Genomic DNA, 6,728 nt, shown 5'->3' on the forward strand with positions numbered 1-6,728 from the left:
CATATTTGACTAAGCAACCGTAGGACTATTTACATATACCCAAAGATATGGCCTTTAGGCCATGTGCTAAGCCATCTGGCAAAAGGTGGGATGGCAGCTGAACCAACTCCTCAGGACTGGGTAAATTAGGTTGACAGAATTTCAAAGCATTAAAAAAAAAAAAATCACAATAACCTTTCTTCTCTAACTCCAAAATACAGTGTCCAAGTTTTGGGTCTGTGAAACCAGAGGATCCAACCTAGACTGCATTTGTATCCACATTCATTATTTCTGACAAGCCAAGTGAACAGCACTGTTTCCAACTTGTGCAAATCAAACTTCTCTTCAAATCTGCTCCTTCTAGACAGAGGAAATATTTCCCCAAAGTTCCATTTCCCCATTATGGTCTTGGTTGTCATACGGGCATCATAACAGTGACACATAACTCTCCTGTACTATTTTTATTACAACAAGTTTCAGTGGACCTTGGGGAAAAGATGACTAATGACACCCCCTCCTTCTTCAGTGTGACACAAATAAATCAGACACCACACCAGGAAGCAGTGGAAATAGAACTAGCTTATGAATCAGGCTTTGTGGCTCTTAGGTAAGGTTTCGTCTCTAGTGATGAAATCTTGCAGATGTCTCTCTAGGCATCATTGATCACCTCCTTTTAAAAATGTGTCCCCATTAAACTTTAACATTCATGTCTCTCAACTCTTCTTCCAAAATCTAATTAAATTTCCATTTATTATGAAATAGGTTTTATATGTTCGTTGTCTGAATATTTTGGAGGACAAAGTATTCTACCGAGGTATTTGGACAACTGCTGAATAACACCCAGCTTATTCATAAGATTTGTCTCCACAGAAGCAATTAAAGCAGAGGAATTCTTTGGCACTGATTCCTCCAGAATTTAGAGAAGCTACTTATACAAGGTCTGCCATTTTGTTAGATGGACTTTTTTAAGGCATGTATATGCAGCCAGCAAAGCTGGAGCCCAGATGAGCTGAGAAAAAGAAGCTATAGGATACATTTCATTCCTCCTCCAATAACTCAAAGAATTCATTCATTAGACTGTCAGGTCAATACTTTAAGACAGAACTTAGAATGCAAGAAATCTTTAGTTACTGGATCCCCAAAAGGTAGGGACATTACCAAGCATTGTGAGCTATACCATTAGTAATGTAAAGTAGTAAATATGCTATTATTGATACAGATACTATTAAATTTGCCACAAAAAAGGTGGGGGAATTGTCTACTTTTAACCCAAAATTTTTTCTCTGGTCCTATCGACTTTGTGGCCATTCCCTTCAATGCTCTCAGGCCCTTTCTTGACTAACAGATACAAAGAATTATCAACCACTCTTGGAGAATTTGATGCGAAAAAAAGCTACACACTAGAAGAAGGATACTTTGGACTATCTCTGAAATTAGGTAGAAGTTGGAGAAAGACTTTTTTGAGCAATGATCTTCCTTAGAGCCCCTGAAGTTAGAGTATTCCTACATGTCAGCCAATTTTGTGTCCTGTCACATAAAATGCCTTCCAGCAGGCATGATGCCAACCAGGCATCATTTTATGGATCACCAGCAACTTTTAACATGAACCAGTTACTTATAAGTAAGCTCAGGTCCTGCCAGCTTTTCTTGGGGTTCAAAACCGAACACCTAAGTCTGAAACGATTTTAGAAACTGCCTAAGGCTGTAAGAGTGAGCCTGAGAAATGTGTACCCGGCCCAGGCTGTTCTTCATAATAAACCAGAAGGTGGCCTGGTTCACAAAGTTTTCGAACGAAGGGAATCAACACTTTTCTTCCATCCACTAAGCAATGGTGAGTTGTATAACCATGACCTACCAAGAAAGTAACCGAATGGGTTTTAGCTTTTTGAGAAACAACCTACTTACAAAGTAGGGTCCTACTTACAAAGCATCTTCTACATATCCATATCCACATACTGCTGTGTTTAATCTACCTATCTGCCTACCTACCTATTAGTTTCCGTCTCAAATAATAACCACATCCTTGACACTGAAGCCAGAGTAATGGTGACCTCTCTGTAGTGACCAGAAAACATACATGAAATCAATCCCCATATTTAAAACCTTTAATCCTTGTGTTTAATATGTGTATATCGCGCTCACGCACATGCGCACGCGCGCGCACACACACACGCTCCAGCCCATTCTCACATCATACCAGCTGGTTCCAAAACATCTTCCCTCCAAACATCAGCCTTGACTCAAGATTAAATCTTGATACCTACTGTCTCTATTTTCATGAAGAACATAAAGCCTGAGAAGGCAGCTACCAGGAAGAATAATTAGAAATACTTTATAAGTTTCAAATCTAATTGCGAGAGGTAGAAAAGAAACAGAACGAAAAAAGTAATAACCCAGAAGGAAAAATGTGTTGGTTTCTAGAGCTACAGGGGTCCACACTGGGCATTTTTCCAGGCCCATCTCTGGATTTCCTCCTTGTAGTCACAAGTTTAAAAATTTCCCTTGTATTTCAAGATCAAGGTCATTGGACACACTTTTTTCAAAGCCTTTCAAAGCCTCAAATCTAAGATGTCCTTCATTTATCCCCAAATCAGAAGTAATTTCTTAATTCTTTCAACTCCCACAGCAGCTTATCTGTTTCTCTCCTGGGATACTTGTATCATAATTATTTATGTACATGATTTATTTCCAAGGCCAGATTAGATTAGAAACCTCTGGGGGACAGAATCTATGTTATCTGTGAATCTCAATATAACCTAGCACAAGGGGCTGGGGAGGCGGGGGGGGGGGGCGCGTGGTGGGAATGGGGAGATGTTGGTCAAAAGTCAAAAACTTCCAGTGATCAGATGAGTAAATTCTGGGATCCAATGTACAGCATGACGCTTATAGTTAATAAAACTGAGTTACATTGTATACATACACTGAGAGTTGCTGAGAGTAGAACTAAAATGTTCTCACCAGAAAAAGGAATGGTAATTACATGAAGTGATGGAAGTATTAACTAATGCTCTGGGGGTAATCATTTTGCAAGATGTAAGTGTACAAATCAACGTGTTGTATACCTTAAACTTACACAATAGTGCTTGTCGATTATATCTCAATACAACTCTGGGAGGGAACACAGAAAAAAAAAAACACTATGGAAATACACTGCTGAGATCTTGGGGCAGCTTTTCAGATTCTGAACCCATATTTCTAGTCCAGCCCTATGGTATTCCTTCTCCACTCCTAAAATCAACCTGTTACCAGAAAGGATCAAATTGACTTTTTTACTAATCACTACAGTAGCAGCTAATATATTTTCTCCCTCTAAAGATAAACTTATCAAAGAAATTATTTCAAATACCAAATATTCTCTTGTACCAATAGGTTTACAGGATCCACAAAAGCCCTAGTGTTACTTATTGTTGGGGGAAAAGGAATGAAGAAATGCAAATATACTTAGGTAGAGACCATGCCTGCAATGCCCTCCAATCACCTGCTCCACCTGAGCAAGGCTGAGACCACTCCTGCCCACCGTACCCTCAGTCCCTCTGAATCTGCAAAGCAAAGATTCCTGCAAAGAAGGCTGGACCTCAGAACTGGGCTAAACAGGATTTCTCAGCCGTGGCATCTCAGAAAATGTGAAATTGGATCTTGATCATTGGGAACCTGCCATCATCATTAAACAGAAAAAAGCAGACAGACATCTGTTTTGTCCGGGAACACAAGGAGCATACTAATCACAAGCTACTGCTTGGTACGGAACACTGCGGACTCAGCTGGGCTGCAGTCACCCCGGGAGCAAGGGAGGCCACCCCCAACGAGTCCTGCCTTGCATCTGTGAGTGAACAAATTATGTGGAGCCCCTTCTCCATCACTGTCCTCTGCTCCCCTTAGAGATCCTGGATTCTGGGGACAAATCTGAGAACTGAGACTGCAGGCTGAATCTCAGGCTTTTCATTCCCTAAGCCTGACATAATACTCTCTTCTCTCCTCCTTTTATCCCAATTTCATTCACCTGGCAAGGCTCATCCCCAGATCCACATCCTTCATTCCCTGATTTATTCATCTACCAAAAACAAGTACTTACTTTATACCAAGTGATGTACCAGTCATTGTGTAGAATTCAAAGCGAATTGTGGGTAGATCCTTCCTTCACGATGTTTACAAGCCTGGAAAGCAAACAGATACATAAATAATGCCAACAGAAGGCCAAAAAAAAGTGTTGGTACCATAAGACAGATAAGACAGATGCTGTATGGGTTCAAAATAAAACAATGACCTCTATTCAAGTATATCAAAGAAGGCTTCATTGAAAAGATTTGGACTTGACGAATGAGCAGCACTTGGAGTCCCAGATATGGAGGAAGAAGCACAAAGAACCACCAAAGGAAATAAAGGGAACGAAGAATGCGCAAGCTATGTTTACAGAACACCAAATACATTCAGTGTGATGAGAAATTAACTTAGAATGGAATCATGAAATATCTACATAGTCAGGTTAAGGCCTAATCAGAGCATCCCTTCTGGAAAACAACTTGAGCATCGACGACCTCTCCTGACCCCTTTTCTCTGTGACTTTCCATAATGCTTCTGTCTGCATCTCACCCTCTGTGCTCTGATTGGCAGCCATTCCATAAATGTGTGTTGAATAATGAATTAATAAGACCTTCACTGGTAAATGTTTTTATGTAACATAACCCAGGGAAATTGTGTAGTATACTCTAAGTGAAAACTCGGTTGCTTCAAAATGATCATCTTTGTTCCCTAAGGTTTGCAAAACTAATAAATAAAACCTATGGACTTGAGAAAGGCAAGATAATAGTGATAATTCACATTTAAGGGCATCTTGACACGTGTAAACCATTTACTTTATATCAAGTTACTTCAGACAGAAGGAACGAAAGGCAGATGTGCTACAGGACCTTGGAAGACCTGTGTTACCCCCTGGCTCCTGGACAGCATGTCCCCCCAGCCCCCCAGCCCCTGTGACACCTCATCAGCAACATCCACCGAGAGGCCAGAGATAGCATGCGTTGAAAACAGACCTGGTGAAAGAGGAAATGAAGCAAATGGAGAATGCCTGGGGAACTGAGAAGACTTGAGACTCCCAGCTGAAAATATTTATAAGCTCCCAAAACATTCAGCTAAATCATCACCACCACCATTATCAGCATCATCAAGGCTATAATTTATTGAGTACTTACTATGTACCAGACATTGTGATAAATGCTTTATAAATAGAATTTCATTTACTTCTCCTAACTACCATATGAAGGAGATATTCCTATAGCCATTTTATAGATGAGGAGAATGAGGTAATTGGAGGTCAGCCGTGCCCTTCCAAAGCCTAACCTCTGGTAGAAGTGTGATTGAGAGCTCTTGGATTTTTTGCATGTGTGCTGATTCCTCCTGTCTTTCAAGGACGAAAACACAGCAACAATGTCACAAGAATAAACAAATGTTCACCAGATCCACTCACTGAATATGGGAAAAGCAAGCTAACAAGCAACATGTCAAAACTCCTTAAAGATGTACTTTTTGAAGACCAGGAAGGACCTACAGGTTTCAACGGTGTCGAAAAGTAGTGTTGAAACTTGGGGCAAGAGCTGAGAACCAGAAGAACCGAGAACACACAGCCATCCCTGTGGTTCCTTCCCCTCGAAGCATTTGCTCAGCATTTGCTTTGGTCTGTCCGTTTAGTAAAACTGGAGTTGCTTCTTCGTGTTTTTCAGGCAAAGTATCCCTTTTACCCTAAATCCTGTCCAAGGAGATAAATCTATAGATTCCAGTCCTCCTTTAGGATGGACGTAAGAGATGTATGACCTGTGACAAGTCATTGTGAGCCTGTGTCATCGTGGGTGCAAGCCACTTCTCCCTATACCTCGGCCTCCTTGTCGGTAAAATTGGGATAATAAAGAATACCCCCTACACACACATAGAGCTGCTGTGAGGATTTAATATGCTTATAATTAATAGATACATTAATGTGCATAAAGCAGCGCCTGCCAGGCACACAGTAAGCACTAGGTAAACTGAGGTTTTGTTGTTGTTGTTATACTATGTGTGTTGTTTATACTATGTGTAGTATATACATAGTGTTGTTATACTATGTGTAGCATGGCTGGGCAAATATTAACTATTTTAGCAATCATTTCCATTAAATGCCACTTACCAGGGGTCTGCAGAGTCTCCCGAAGCAGGGGTCACTGTATTTACATGCTAACCTGCCCACACCTACACACATTTTCTGAGACGTTTCACAGGTGATTTCTAGTGTGTTCTTGCTTTCACGCATCTGTGTGTGGGGGGGGTTGTCTTGAATATCATCACTGAATTCACACTCTTCATCGTTCTTCCATCGCGCCCATGGGGAGTCCCTGACGCTGGGGTCAGGCGCGAGGTGAGGGACTCAAAGTGCGCAGTGGTGCCAAAGCCAGAAGGTTCTTTCAGCAGGGCTGCGCTCTGCCAGCCCAGCGGAGCTCCTCCCCTCGCGTGTCTCATCAAGGACAAAACTCAGGGTCCAGAGACACCTCTGCAGACCCCAAATGTATCCCAAATGGGGGGGGGTGTGCACGAAGCACACCTCAGGTCGGCCTGCCTTCTCCACTTAAAAGATACCGTGTGGTGCACCTGCTGGGCCAGACACCGTGGGGGGCAGGACCGGAGACCAGGACTGCAGAGGACAGGGCTGGCGCCCCCCAACACAGACCGCCAGCCGCTTCCTCCCTCCCCGCCCCCGGCGCGGCCAGACCCGGAACGCGGTT

Source organism: Zalophus californianus, chromosome 7 (assembly GCF_009762305.2).
Source record: "Zalophus californianus isolate mZalCal1 chromosome 7, mZalCal1.pri.v2, whole genome shotgun sequence".
In the NCBI taxonomy this organism is placed as follows: domain Eukaryota; kingdom Metazoa; phylum Chordata; class Mammalia; order Carnivora; family Otariidae; genus Zalophus; species Zalophus californianus.